The following is a 16,391-nucleotide window of genomic DNA, read 5'->3' on the forward strand; positions in this document are numbered from 1 at the left end:
TTACACCTGTGGAGCCCCCGATGTTGTTCTCAAAATACTGAGCATATTTACAGTGGAGAGGTTTTTAGTCAGCATCTACCTTCTAAAGCATCTCTCTTCTTTGAGAATATATTTTCTTGCTTAGTTTCTGCAGCAACTCCATAAGTTTTCCTTCTTCTTCTTCTTCTTCTTCTTCTTCTTCTTCTTCTTCTTCTTCTTCTTCTTCTTCTTCTTCTTCTTCTTCTTCTTCTTTTTTTCTAAGTTTCGGTTTTTAGGACTTGATGTTTGGTTGTCATGAGGCTTATACAAAATGGTCTATGATATCTCCAAAAGAATTTCCAATTGTTTAGATTCTCCTGTAGAATGAGAATAAAAGATATAATTTAGGACAGATTACAGTGTTTGCTCTTCTGAGAATATTTGAAGATTACTCTGTGTTACCCATTTCCTGTTATGGAATTGATGCTTAGGGATAACCCGAATGGAGAAACCCTATGGCCACGTGTTCCTTTCTCTGAACAGTGTCATATTCAAACACACCTTACTGTAACATGGAAAGTAACAATCAAATTACTGAAAAATTTGGTTAAAACTCCTCTCTTAGTGTCCTTGCATTTGTGTGGCTCCATACATTTCAGAAATTACCCTTCCCTCCTGAAAACTCAGCTCTTTCTTCACTACATGGTCTCTGTAGCCCATCTGGCTTCAGTCAGTTGTCATATTGGCTCTTTATTTGGCCCTTATGTATAAGTTGGAGCCAGAGCTGACTTTCAGAGTAATAAGAAAGGAACTTATGAGGAAGAGGTGTGGAGGAGGACTAAATACTGAGTTATTTAGTAATTAAATACAGTATCATCCTTTTAATCATAGAAATATGTGCCTCTATTAACACAGAAGATAAAAATATGTGACTACTTAAAGTTGAAGGTAGTTTTCTTTCACTGTTTTCATCAGTGTCAACGCATGGCTTATTAAGCTAATGGTATATATATGAGTAGAAATCTAGCAACTTTAGTGTTGCATAGAAAATGTCTCCGCCTGCCTCTCCTCATTCTCTTGCATTTTTCTTTGTCTCACTCATGCTATTTCTTTCTCCTTTCTCTCTCCCCTTTCTTCTTTTCTTCCACTTTTTCTCACTCTCTATTTCATTCTCCCTAGTGTTGAGCCTGATTCCAAAGTATTACCCACACTAAGCAAGTGACTTACCTCTGAATTGCATTCCTCAGCTTTGTTTGTTCATTTTCAAATAAGATCTTCAAAACATTGTCACTTTTTTTCCAGCATAAAAAAGATGCTAGGAGTTTTACATGTCCATTTTTAGATTTCTGGTATAGAGCCATTTGATTTTGCTCATTTATAGCTCACGGAAGTTTGGGGTTTTAATAATTTAATCTGGTAAGGTCATATTCAAAATTATGCATTTATAATGTGCCGTCACCGCATTTCAATATGATTAAATTTAGTGTTGTTTAAATATATTTATTATCCTTTGAAAACTTATTATCTCTGTAAGTGTAGACTGTATGCCTGATGTTAAAAAGTGTTCAGAACGCATAGTAACTATCATTTTCCTCTAGAGTATTTGGCAGACAATGTATACCTACCAATTACAATTTAGGATTCTTTGAAATAGGCTATGATGATATTTACGTGAGAAGAATGTAGCAAAAATACATATTCAAAATTTATATCCCTGTGATTCAACACCTGGAACTCTGCTTGCTGACTTGTATTTGGATGAAGATGAGATTTCCACGTGTGTGTTTCTGTCAAATGCCTGCTTGTTTTATCTTAAATAAAATACTTATCAGTGGACTTGGAAAGGGGAATTGGAGGAGATGAGGGAGAAATGGTGGGACTGAGAGGGAATGAGGGAGAGGGCTACATCTGGGATACAAAGTGAATAAACTGTAATTAATATAAAAATTAAAATAAAATAATTGAGTAAGTGCAGAAATTTCCAATGCTAGGTTTGACCTTCATCAGCACAGTTACTATGATTGTTACCCTGTCTGTCTATGCTGGAGCTTGAAGCTTAGACAGACAGTGAGTAATGGGGAGGAAAAAGCTGTCTTGGTTACCTTTCTATTGCTGTGACAAAATACCACGACTAAAGAAGCTACAAAGAAACTGTCTAATTTGGGGGTCATGGTCCCAGAGGGTTAGTCCATGACCATTGTGGTGGGAAGTATGGCAGCAGGCAGCAGGCAGCAGGCAGCAGGCAGCAGGCAGCAGGCAGCAGGCACGGTGCTAGACTGGTAACTGAGAGCTCAAGTAATGAAACATGAAGCCTAGAGGGAAACCGGGAATGACAGCAGCTTTTCAAACCTCAAAGCCCACCCACAGTCACACACCTCCTCCAATAAGACCACACCCCTGATCTGTCTCTAACAGTTCCACCAACTCGTGCATTCAAATATAAGAGCCTAGAGCAGGTGAGGACTCATTCTCATTCAAACCTACATAGAGGCTTTTCCCTGGGAAATCAGAAGATATTTAGAAGCTTAGTTGAGATTTCAAATTTTAATATTACAAATAACTAGATGATGTCAACTAAATCATCTAACTATGTTCAGAGTCAGTATCTACAGTTTTCAAATATAAACAATGACTGTGTTTACACCTATTACTCAAGGAGTCAAAGAAATTTTAAAAACATAAGTGTCTATAAGGTCAGATGACCCAGCAGGTGAAAGCTCTCGCCACCAGACCTGAGACCTACATGGTAGAAGGAGAGAACCAATTCCCATATGTTGTTGCCCAAAAGCACACCCTGGTATCCTGGTATATGTGTACACATGCACAGGCACTTGTGAGCACATACACATTAGGGAAAGAAAGGAAGAAGAAATAAAAGAAGAAAGTGAGAAAGAAAAAGAGAGAGAGGGAAGGAAGGAAGGAAGGAAGGAAGGAAGGAAGGAAGGAAAGAAGGAAGGAAGGAAGGAGAAAGGAAGGAAGAAATAATAGAAAAACATAAATGCTATAGTAGATTATAAGTTCTGATGTGTTGACTTCATCTGTGTCTTTAGGAATTGTTCTCTTGCCCAGTATTTTTTGGTGAGCCAATGAGTTCAGTTGTAGTTGCTTACAGGAGGGAAGCTTACAGTGAGGGAAGCTTAGAGAACTTACTAAGGGCCACTGCATAATATGGCCTTCCCTACTGCAGTCGGCAATAGCTATTAACAGCCTGTAGACCTCATCTTCTGCCTGAGTCCTCTTATGCAGGCTGGTCCTGAGTCCTCTTATGCACCCAGTAGTCTTTCTGAGTACTGATTATCTCTGCGGGCTTCAAAGGTGGTAGGAGTTGTATGTAAACCTAGCATGTTACAGGAGAATAGATGTATACATATGAACCACATATAACAAAACTTTTCAAAATCAGGAAACACAGAGGCTATTACAAACACACCTTTACATTGAATCTCTGTGCTTAGAAATCTTAAAACATAGAGTGCTTACCACCAATATCTTCCTGGACTGAAAGCATGTCTCCACCTTTGGTTAATATCAGAATCATCTGAGAGGCTTTTAAAATCCTAATATCCATATCCAGTCAGAGAAATCAGATTCCTGAACTGTGTCTGGACCATCAATATTTTAAGATCTACTCTTGATGCCTCTGCACAAATTATTTCTGAACAAATGGGCCAAGTTTCCGATTCTGCATTATGAGCATACAGATAGTGATAGGTTCTATTAGCTGGAGGCACAAGAGATCGATGCTAAGTGTATGTCTCTCTCAACTGCCTGTTTCCTTATAAACTAAATACTTAAGTAACTACACATCGTTTTCCCAAACAAGACTTGAATCCCAATGAGGTTTTGCAATGCTTGCAACCTCGTAATTTACTTAGATGTAGGTACATAAACTTACATAGGGAAATCAACCCAATACTTTACATTAAAATATAATTGATAGGTAATGTCTTAGGGCAGAGGACTTTCTAATCTTGATGTACTGCAGACCCTCAGGAAATATGTAAGAGAATATTTAGCAACCCTGTCTATGAAACATTTAAGTATTAAAGAGGTTTCAGAAAGAAGAAAGGTGATGTTAAAGCTAAATGTTTATTGAAATTTGTGAAGAATAGTAGGTTGAGGATTACAAGTCATCTCCAAAGGCAGAGAGAAAAGAGTGCTGTGGATGAGTGGGGATAAACAGAGAAGACATGATTTAAAAAACAGTTTCATATGCAGGTCCAGTTTCAACTATGTGAGATGGTGAGAAGGGACCAAACTGAGAAAGTTAAGAAAACTAAGATCACAAATTATATACAACATATTGGAACAAAGGAAGGAAGGAAGGAAGGAAGGAAGGAAGGAAGGAAGGAAGAAAGAAAGAAAGAAAGAAAGAAAGAAAGAAAGAAAGAAAGAAAGAAGAAAGAGAGGGGTAGGGAGGAATATAAGAAAGATGGGAGGAAAGAAAAAAGAAGTTAGAAAAATAGTTGATTGTTACCTCCTTAAGAGTGTGTTGAAAGATAAACATTCCAGGTGTGGTGGTTTAAATAAGAATGGCCCCCATATATATGAATGTTTAAATGCTTTGGGAGGGGCGTTAGGAGATAGAGCCTTATTGAAGTATTGTGTGGCCTTGTTGGAGGGTGGAGGTGGGTGGGCTTTGATGTTTCAGTAGCTCAAGCCAGGCCAATTGGCTCACTCTCTCTTCCTGCTGCCTAACAATCTGGATGTAGAACTCTCAGCTACCTCTCCAGCACCATGTCTGCCCGCCATAATACTTTCCTTCATGATGAAAATGGACTAAACCTCAGAATTGTAAGCCAGCCTCAAATATGTTTTCTTCTATAAGAATTGTCTTGTCATGCTGTTTCATTTTAGTAATAGACCATTGACTAAGACTCCAAGTTTATGAAAATCAGATAGAATCAGAAAACACCTAGTTGGTTTATGTGTGCTTTCCACAACAAATGAAGGTAAACAGAAACACAGTTCTTCCATGTCCCATGATTGTGGTGGTAGCAATGGGAAGCAAAATAGAAAACTAAATGCTACAAACATTGCAAAAATGAGTCAATAAATTTCCCCCATTTCTTGAAAGGAATTAAGAGTAAACATTGGCTCTTGGATGGGTCATAGGCAAATGATTGGGAAGTCTTAAGGGACAGCAGGACCAGAGTTGAAACCAGTTGTATGGTAGACATTGATGAATGAGGAGCCTTTCCTAACAGATGGTAATGCCATAGGGATGGGGCATTGGCAAAACAAGGGGATTTGTATGTCTCTGAAGTTGATAAATGAATCTCTCAGAGATGTAACATTCCTTTAGTAAGTGCTATTAGTTGACAAAGAGTGGAGAGATGAAGGTACGCTTTGGGAAGAAAGCCTGCATTTGGAATTGAGAATGGGATATAAATAAATTAGAAAGAGGAAGCTGCCATGAAATGTGAAAAGAAACATTCAGAGTTCTAAAATCTGAAGAACTGGGACTTGTAATAAAAGAGACAGTGATCCATCTGCACATTTAGGATCCTGTCAACATGTTGGACTTTTCTGACACTGCAGACCATAGACACTTTAGATTTTGCCAGAAAGGTGGTATATATAAGGTTTAAAATTGAATTTTATGAAAGCAGTAAAGACAGTAGCAAAAATGAAGGCATGTGGCAGATAGAGCAAGGAGATCTGGGCAGGCTGCCTAGCCAAATAAATGTGCTTTAAGCCAGAGGATCACTGGGAGATATGTCCAAGAAGGCACCAGACACTGACCTCAAATGTCTACATGTATATGTACCTAAATCACACACACACACACACACACACACACACACACACACACTTATGTCCATACCATACACAAATGAAGCGAAGGGGGGGCAGGCAAGGGTAGATGCTGAAGAAAAGAGAGTAGATGGTAAAGCCTGGCAGGAAAGCTAAGTACACTTGACTCTATCACTCTTGAACTATTTACTGTACTTGTTTCCTTTTGCTCCTGTAGCCATAAATGACTAAGTGTGTGCTACCTTGTATCTTTTAGGAGACTAACATAGTACCTACCACTCAGTGGCACTTAATAGATGCATTTGACGATTGCCAAGGAATAGAAGGAAAGAAATAGAGGAATAATGGAGAAACAGTAAGAGAAAACATTGAGTATAATTGTTTCCTTGTTTATATTTTACAGCCTAATTTAGAAAGAAGGGGAAGCTATAAGTGTAAACGGAAAGGAAAAGGGCTTGAGTGGGGGCGACACAAGATCCATGATGAATGTGTCAAATAAGGAGAGACAAAGTCTAGAGAGGCTTTGTCCTGAGGAGGCAGTTCTGTAGATCTCACCACACACATAAAGGTGGACTGAGTAGCATTCTTCTGTAATCTCAGTGCTCCTATGGCAAGATGGCAGCCCTGTAGGCTCACGGCCAGCACGTCTATGTAAATACTAGCAAATATAAAAAAAGGCCCTGTGCCAAGTAAGGTAGATGGAAAAAGCCCACATCTGAGGTTTTTTTCGTTAACTTCTATATATAAACCCAAATGAATGTGAACTCATACACAAATGTACACACACACACACACACACACATACTATTTTATAGAAAAAATGGGTTATATCCATTAGATGAAATTCTCTGATTATTTTGAACAGTGATGAGTATGGATGTAATGAGCCACAGATACTTGTTCTTTGGACAGGTTTAATAACTATGTTTGTCACTGGCAATTATTTAACCTTCCCATCTGATTTTGTGTGTGTGTGTGTGTGTTTCTGAAAAAAGCTGATACTATTCCTTCCTCGGACATAGTTGGAAAGGGAAAGATCATAGTTGGAAAGATTAACAAGTTTAATCACCATTGTCTATGAATCTTTTGTTTCCTCAGTGTATGGCAGCATCTTCCAGAATCTTCTTAGATTTGAAGTAGATGTACAAGGTGTACTTTGAATAATAACAATAATTGTTCTCACCATCTTTTTTCAATACTACTCAGTGGTGCCACATAGCCTCTGGTTCTGTTCCTCTGGTTCTGTACATTAGAAAAGCAGAACTTCTCCTTGGCCTTCCATTATTGTATCTCCACTTCCTCACACCTCAACATTTTCATGGCCCACTCCATATTTGGGCAATTGCAAATCAAAAGCATTAAGAACTATTCCTGACATCAGGGAGGTGATACTAAGTCTTGTGTGACTGTGACCTCCCATTAGTGTTGAAATCTTGGTTCAAAGTGACAGAGGTGCTGGTGAAAAAAACTGGTGTGTTCATGGGGCTGCTTTCTAACACAAGGTGATGGTGCAACATTCCATTACTTGTGCCAAAGCCCTTGGGTTTTTTCTTGTTTGAACTAATCTGACAAATTGATATCAATTGGCTGTTTATTTTATTCTACCTAGTCAACAGCTACTTGATGACAATTAACCAATGTATGGAGTCACAGGAAGTAAAACAGGAAGGGGAAACGAAACCCTTCATGCCCTCAAGAATATGTAAGATTGTCTGTTTATGACGTAATAATTCCCTCTTGTTTACTGGTTGTTGATGGAATGGGGTGATTCAAGTGAAACTTGCCTAATATCATTTCTATGGCCTGGATAGCTGAGAGCTGGTCAGATCCGGGTCAAGGAGATCCCACTACCATATGGTTCCGCCATTCTATCTCAGACTTTTCTGCAAATGGGTAAATCATCCATGTGGAAGGAATTTCCTCCTCCGGCTGCACTTTCTACACGGATGGGCATTTCTGAGGAGGAGAAGTGGATGCATTGCTAAGATGCTGTTCCCTTTTCATGCGTCCCTTTTTTCTAGTGCTTTGAGCTTCTACTTTTCCTTCTCTTAATCTCTGTGCTTTATTTGATGTGTTGTATGCCTGCTCTTTTGCCAAGTGTCTGGCTGCCCATTTAGGTATAGTACATTGACATTGTTTAGAATGTGCTTCTATTGCTGTGGTGTGAAATTCCCTTGCTGGATGGGAGTGCAGCTTCCATTCCACTAAGTTCGTTACTTTGAACATCGGTTTTGCTGCATGTAAATATCCTGTTTTGAAAAATTATCCTACTCAAACACAGTGTCATTAGAAATTGTTATGGGATTGGTCATAAAATGCTCAAAAATGTTCAAACATCTTACATGAAGTAGTACACATAGGGCTTTACACTTAGCCTGTGCCTATCACCCCTCTTCATCATTTGGGTTGTTTTCACATCATTGTGATGCCCAATACACTGTATTGTATCACATTTTTAGGCTGAATTATTTGTGGGGAGTAACTGCAATAATATAGGATTGCACGTGCTTGGTACAGGTAAAACTAATCGCAAATGTTTTTGAACAATTATTTGAATCCACAGATTCTAAAGCTTCAAATATGGAGTGCCAACTTTAAGGTAGGAAAGTGGCCATGTGTGGGAGCCTAGGACATTGAAGCAGGGGTGTACTGTGCCACTGAACATAATTAAACTGTAAAAGATGTAGATAACTACATAACACATGGCCCCTTCTTCAGATTAGGCATGCAAAAAGCTTGGATGTTCAGATGCGTCACTATAGCCCTGCAAGTGTGCTGGTGTATCGCTCTGTTTATGGCCTCCTCCCCTTGCTCATAGAGTCTTCTTGTTGCAACTGTTTCTTAGAGTGAATTTCATAGACAACTTATATCAGAATCCTGGGATCTAACAGACGATGTGTATAAAAACTAAGTTTATAGCCTCAACATAAACTTAGATTAGGAAACCATAGAAATCTTTATTTCTGGGTAGTGTTTCCAAGTGAGTTGCAAGCTTCCACAGTTTGACAGTAACAGTAACCAGAATTTAATATCTATCTATAAATATCATCTTTTATTCACAGTCACTTAAAATTTCATTTATTTTTATTGAGAATTCCATACATGAGTATAAAATGTTTTGTTCAAATACCATCTTTAATTAATGTAGATCTGTTGATGAGTGTATGTGTGTGTGCATATTCATGTGTGAGGTTGCATATGAATGTGCAGCTACAAAGGCATGTATGTACCTGCTTATGTAGAGGCCAGAGGTGAACCTCATGTGTTTCTCATTAGGGACTATCTAGGTTGGTTTTTAGGCAAGTTCTCTCATTGGCTTGGAGCTTACAAATTTTTATAGGCTGGGTGGCCAGGAAGCTATCTGTCTCTCTTGGCTTCCCCACCAATGGGATTACATGTGTGTACCACTGCTCCCAGCTTTTGACTTTCAATGGGAATGCTGGAAATAAAACTCAGGTCTTTGTACTACTTTCATGGCGAGCAGTTTTTCAGCCCTGTGTAGATCTTGTTTCTTTTTAAAGTGATGCAGTCAGCGCTGGGGTTAGAGTGGTACCTTATTGGTCTAGTGAATGATTCTCTTGCTTGAGACTCTGGGCTTTAATCCCCAGAGCCATAAACAGACAAACAAATGAAAAAGTCAAAACCACAGAAACAAAACAAATCTCAACAATCCAAGCTGTAACAAAGAAAGAAATGACTTTCCAGAAGTTTTCACCTCAGAAGTTTAAAAAGAAGCCTAAATATGCATGTAATGTTGGAGGGAAAGACTGGGCATGAAGATACCATGAGAGCTGCATTCCTGTGGAAATGCCACATGCCTTTGAATTCACCTTAATGCAAATATTAACATTTGCTAGGATTTTACTGTTTCATATTTTATTAAATACAGCACATTGTATTTCAATTTTGACTTAGTTCAGGGCCCAGGTGTATTCGATGTCCACAAAGAGAGAGAACCCTTAATTATTCTTTCACTTCTGCCTCTTCTGGAGCCCCTGGCTTTTGGGAAAGCTGCAGTCTTGCAGCAGCAAAAATGACCGTAATTACTCCTGCTTATTTAGACTGCTCCTCCAAGTGTCAGATTTTGTGTATGTTCTCTCAGAGTCATTGTCCTAACCATCAGAAGCATCACTGTTCATATTCTTTAGTCAATGACACTATTTTGATAGATCACCTGCACATAATTTCAAGAAGCGTGCCTAAGGGTTGGCTTTGCACAAGCACTATTTTGTGTGCTGCGTACATAAAATAAAGAAAACATAACCTGGCTTTGGCAATATTGCACTCAGAAGTGAGACACAAAAACTAGTAAAACCTGTATGGGCTGGTGATTTCTGACTGTATAACTATGGTTTGTGAACTAGCCAAAAGCTTAACACACGAAAGAGATGGAAATTTTAACATGTTGAACATGTTGCTATTAAACAAAGCAGGGGGAAGACAAATGGCTCATAACAGTGGAAGGAGAGAACCAGTTCCCCAAAGCTGTCCTCTGACCTCCATATGCATGCTATGCCCTGTATACTCCCTAGCTCCCATGCACATGTCATCTACACACACTATTACAATATCAAAAAAGAAAAAAAATAGAAAATACTAATAAAATTAAGCCACACTCTGGGAGAAAATATTTGTCCCTAATTCTCTGATGAATGATGTGTATTTGAAATACACATAATACTCTCAAAATTCAACAATGTTCAAAAACAACCTAAATCAAAAACTGAAGGAATGACTAGAACAGACATTTCCTTAGAAACAATGAGCAGGTGGAAAATGGGCATAGAAAAATGTCCTTAATTTTGCTGACTGGGGGCAGGAGATACAGATATAAGCAGTGGGATTTTACATTTATTTTCTCCCACAATAATTAAGATCCCTGGAACAGGGGAAAGCATGTGCTGGCAGAGATGTGGAGTGACAGGTTCTTTACTCATGAGGCTATGAGATGGCATGGTCATGCTTTCTGGAATGTATTCTAGAATTTGCGGAGAAAAAAAATGATAGTGAAAGTGCTATGCAGCCCTGGATATTAACTTCTTGATTTCCAAATGCTTATGTAGATGAAAATATCTACACATGTCCCATTTTTTCCGTCAACTTTTTATTTTAGAATTATAGAAAAATTTCAAAGACAGGACTAAAAGTTATTATATGCTTTTCCTTATTATTTTTCCTTTTTGCTAATACCTGGTGCCCTAGTGGTTTGTTTGTCACAATTCTGAATCAAGATTGATGTCTCATTACTTGAAGTAAGCTCCATAAGAAAAAAAAAAGCATAAAAACAAACTGTGGGTGGAGATGCTTAGCAGAAGTGGCAAGAATAATGCAAGCACTGATGAGGTTTTATTTTATGGCTGACTTATTGGAGTGATGAGGGATAAGAGGCAATGAATTATAGATCTGTATGGATGCAATTCCTAAGTATAGTTTAGAATGTCCCTGAAAGGTCTGTTTCTTCTAACACTCTTTATTCAGATATGAATTTGTCAGTCTAAGTAAAGATGTTCTATTCACAAAAAAAGAGTAGAGGTAGAAGAGACTTGGATATTCAAGTAAGAATAAAGGAAGATTGAAGTCTATGTAAGCAAGAGAAAAAAAATAATGTCAGAGACTGGGTACTGCTCAGAAAGTGATTAAGGCTCGAAGACATGAGAAGATAGGTGCCTTCTTCAGAGCCATGCATCCTAGAGAGGGTGGTAGGGAAATGGGCAGCTTTGCAGTAGAGCCACTTTCAAATTCCACCTCTTTCCAGGGCACCTGTGCTGTGTGACTTGGGGAGTTCACCTCTCTGTTTCCGGGTTTTCAGAAGCTCACTGTCACCCAGTCCTACATACACCCTCAGATACAAGGGGAAGATGAGCCAGTGAGGTCTTAGAACACGACAATCCTGGGAAGTCTGGAGAAACCCAGTGCCATGACCTTTACCATTCTCATCATTGCCATTGTTCTGACTACTGTCATGAATCTAGACTGGGTTGCTACTCTTTCTAGATGATTGTAAAGATTGTTCAAAGATTATTTTTCATGTTAAGATTCTGCAGTATTTTAAGCAGATCTCTTATTCAAATAATTTTCATTTAATTATTTTTGTTTGATTGGATTTTTTGTTTGTTTGTTTGGTTAGTTGGTTTGGTTTTGTAGTGCTGAGGTTTGAATATAGAGCCTGACAAATGCTAGGCAAACACACTACCATGGACATCTATCCCCAAACACATTTGCTCCATTTGTAATTCACCTTGTTTGAAGGAAAATGCTTAAGCCAACCATCTGATCCCAGGATGCATAAAAGAAAGCACCCTGTATTAACACATAAAGAAACTTGATCATTAAGGGCTTTCTGGGTAAGCTAAGTCTGTAATTCAATCAAACAATGCATTTGACATAACATTGTGACTAATAGGAGGATGCGGTTTCCAAGATGAAGCAGGCTCAGTCATGCTTCTCTAATTATGATCTATGTCAGTAACTTGATACAAGGCAGGCTGTTTTCATTAGGTCTAGACCTCTCTGAAAGGGGGACTTTAGTGAGCATGCTTCTAAATTAGACTGCTTTTATCTAAGCAAATAAATGATACAGGAAAAAATACTCCTCAAACTATTCTGCATTCTGCTAAGTGCTTGCTAATGCAAAGTCCCAGAGGACCACAGTCTGGATCGAAATACAATCAATACAATAATTCATGGAGAAGCCACCCCAGCTTTGCAGGGCTGAGCAGAACTCTTTGTCTTCCGTGGCTGAACACGGACTTCCAAATAAAATAGAAGAGAAATTGACAGACAAGAAAGGAGGAATGGTAGGATAGAGTTGGAAGGGAAACTTGCCTCTTGTTGAAGTTCCTGACAATGCATGTTTGAGTTCCTGTTCTCCCAGTTAAACAGAAAATAGAATGTTATTTCTCCCAGACAACAGTCCCTCCTCTGGGGCTTCTGGCATTTTCTTATGCTGTGCTTTAGAGAACGCTGCTGAGTTGATGATCTTAGTCTCAAATTTCCAGTGCCTTCATTGCTATGGAACAGTGCCAAGGGCATACAGTTATGTTGTATGTGAAAATATACAGAAAACCTTACCTAAGTGAAGTACTGAAAGCATAGGCCTGTGGTGCCACTTCTGGCTTCTCTACAGGGGTACTTCAAGTCTAACTCATTTATGCTTGGCTGGCGAGTGCCTTACCAACTGAGCTAACTCCCAAGACTCCTTCATTGCTTTTTTAAAAATCATTTATTGTATTTTGAATTATGTGTGTATGTGAATATGAGTTCAGGTTCCCGTGGAAGCCAGAACAGGGCATCATATTGTCTGGGGTTCGAATTACAGAGGATTGTGAGCCCCCTCAACTGGGTGCTGGAAGTTAAACTCAGATTCTCTAAAAGAACAGCAAGCACTCTTGATCACTGAGGCACCTCCCCAGGCCCCATCATCACCTTTTTAAAATAACAAAATTTTGCCTTTTTCTTCCTTGACTTTCTGAAGGCAAAATGGGTCACCAGCAGCTCTACTGGAGTCACCCGTGGAAGTTTGGCTAGGGTTCTGGCCCCTGCCATGCATGCTCTAACCGCCATGGTCAGATCCAGAGACATTGGCTGAACATATGCCGTCAGTGTTTCCGTCAGTACGCGAAGGACATAGGCTTCATTAAGTTGGGCTAAGTGACCTTTAGTGGACCATTCAAGCCTGTCTACCCAGTGAAACTGATAATCTTTGTACATAAAGAATAAAAAAGTGAAGACCTTCAAAAAAAAGAAAAAGAAAAACAAAATTTTATTTAGTAGTATTGACATTTATAAAACCCTTGGAACTTGTTCTGTATTAGATTGTGATTCTGTTTGTTACTCCTTGTACTAATTCCATTATAGAGCCCTAGTGTGGTTTCATAGGGGAGCATTTATGGGACAAAAGGTCAGAAGTATTAAATATTTACATTCATTAGAATATGATCTTTTGATATAGGCTGAAGGAAGAGGGATTAATTGGTTTATTTCTAATCACAGACTTTATGAATTTACTGCTTGGGTAATTTCTTAAATGTCACAATTAAAAATACTGACCTATTTATCTATGGGCTTTCATTGATATGGTATCAGCCATCTCTATTGTCACCTAATACATTTAAAATATGGCCTTTAAATCAGACATTGAAATGTACTGTCTTGAAATATATCATCAAGAGAGTGTCCCCCTCTCAAGCTCAGGGCTCCAAATAGCCAGGGATGCTCATCGCCATAGATTAACCTCCTGAGAGCTGCTACGTGATATGTTTGTCTCCTTCAGTAGAGACAGAGAAAGGGCCTCACTACTCTGTGTTTCTCTGAAGCACTTCCACATCTGCTTTTAATTTCTCATCTATGAAACAAAAAAATTAAATTGCTCTTTAATATCTCCTTAATTTTTGTCTGTTTTGTGTGTGTGTGTGTGCATGCAAGCGTGTGTGCATGTATTTGCATGTGTGTTTCAAGAAGGCCAACAGCGCTGCCCATATAACTATAGAGGCCAGAAGACATCCTTAGTCATTTTTCCTAGGAACATGTGTATTTTCTTTTTCTTTCTTTCTTTCTTTCTTTCTTTCTTTCTTTCTTTCTTTCTTTCTTTCTTTCTTTCTCCTTCCTTCCTTCCTTCCTTCCTTCCTTCCTTCCTTCCTTCCTTCCTTCCTTCCTTCCTTCCTTCCTTCCTTCCTTTTGGATTGCTGTTTCTATTTATTTTTTAGTATTTTTAATTTTAATTTTTATTAATACACTTTATTCACTTTGTATCCCCCTGAAGCTCCCTCCCCTCTTCCCTCCCAGCCCCACCCTTCCTCCCCATTCTCCACGAATGCCCTTCCCCAAGTCCACTGATAAGGGAGGTCTTCTTCTCCTTCCTCTGATCCTAGCCTATCAGGTTTCATCAGGACAGGCTGCATTGTCTCATTGTCTTCCTCTGTGGCCTGGTAAGGCTGCTCCTTCCTCAGGGGGAGGTGATCAAAGAGAAGGCCAATCTATTCATGTCAGATATAGTCTTTCTTTTCTTTTTCTTTTTTTTTTTTTTTTTTTTTTTTTTTGAGTAGGACATCTCACTGAACTGGAAACTGACCAGAGGATCTTAGAGATTTGCTTGTCTCTCTCTTATCAGTGATTGGGTATTTTTATAGATTCTAAGGATTAAACTCTGATCCTTGTGCCAGCAAGTCAAGAACTGCACTGACTGAACCAATCTCCCCAGTCCACCTTCTTTACTTTTTAAAGATCAGTGTTCTAGATGAACCAGGTCATCTGTAAGTTTCTCGTTCATATAGTGCTAAAAGTTAGAATTGTAATGTTAATAACTCTCAGCTAGGTGGCCATCCAAACGGTATACCTGTGCAATCAGGAAGATAAAAGAGGCAGAGTTGGGGGCTCTGCAACACTTATAGATGCTGGGTGCAGGGAGAATTCACCAGTGGTTCAGAACTGGTGTTCAGAACTTACCTCTGCTTCCTCAACAAGTGTAAGTGCGCAGGAATCTGGAGGGGCAGCCTAAGGCCCCAGAGGATGACCAAGATGGTGAGGTTTTCATTCTGGGGGAATGTGATGGGAGAATGTAAGACTCCCAACTACCCTGTGAAGCCAGTGGCTGTCTGGGTGAACACTGTAGATGCCAGCAGGAAGATGGGTCAGAAGCTCTGTAAGAGTCCAGTTTTAGCATGGGGGTGACATAAATTGGCTGATTTTTATCCATAAAGACACATTCTCTAAAAATGAGGACCATAACTACATTTCTGGTGATTCTCAGCTAGTAAGAAATCTCTGGATAACTGATTCCAAGGCCATTTGCTGATTTCTGGAATGTGGCAGCAAAGCCATTCAGTCTGATATTAGGAGAGATGGCTACAGGAAGCTATCTATTACCTATCCTTTTAGTCTGGTGGGTTTATGAATGGATAGGAAAAGTGGATAAGGGCATAGACCCCATATCTCATAAAGAGAAGGGTCTGCCTAACAATATGACCTTTGGCAGAGAGAAATTTACCAGAGCTGTGGATCTGGAGAAGTCCTTCACATCCTGGTTGACTGAAAGCCATACTGGCCCCTCATTCTGCAGTGTTAAAGACACCATCTCTGGGTTGTTGACCCACATGGTTAGTCTCAAGAAAACAATTCAGCAAGGTTTTGTGGTCTATAATGGGAAGCTGTAGGTATCATAATCAATTACAAATATTTTGTGATAAAACAAGTGCTAGAACTGAGCAGGATAGGTGGCCATATTCAAGTGATTTTCATCTGGTAAAAGGTCAGGCCCTGAATGCCATCCTATTCCCGATGGGGTCAGCAGATGCTAGGACTCAGTCCCAGAGTGAAAGTCACAGCTGCCATGAAGATGCAGAAGGGACCAGCCTGCCTACTAAAAGCCCCAAACACAAGGAGATCCTCCCAATGGCAATGTCTCCTGGGGAGCTGAAGAGCACTGTAGTGGAAATGTGAGAGTCCTGTAAAGTGTGAGCATAATAAAGGAGGATAAAATGAGGGGGGGCTCCAAAAGATAAAAATGAAGATTATGTCAGATATTTTGAAACAATAGTCTTTGCTGGCAATGATAAAAAAAAAAAATGGGCATCAGTGTGGTTGATTAGAACACTGCTGGGCAGGTATATTTGTGGAAAGACTTTCTGTATGAAGTTGTAGCAGCATCTAAGCAAAGTAGTAGTCCAGGAGAGTTGTTT

At 39.2% G+C, this 16,391-nt stretch overlaps 1 protein-coding gene and 1 pseudogene across 2 annotated transcripts in view; both read left to right on the forward strand.

Moving 5' to 3' along the window:
- The window catches only part of Ctnna2 (catenin alpha 2), a 1,157,068-nt gene that overhangs the window by 244,893 nt on the left and 895,784 nt on the right, over window positions 1-16,391 (forward strand). The window lies entirely within an intron of this gene.
- On the forward strand, window positions 13,195-13,365 carry LOC110562381 (small ribosomal subunit protein uS14-like; annotated as a pseudogene).

This window comes from Meriones unguiculatus, chromosome 5 (genome assembly GCF_030254825.1).
Source record: "Meriones unguiculatus strain TT.TT164.6M chromosome 5, Bangor_MerUng_6.1, whole genome shotgun sequence".
NCBI lineage: Eukaryota > Metazoa > Chordata > Mammalia > Rodentia > Muridae > Meriones > Meriones unguiculatus.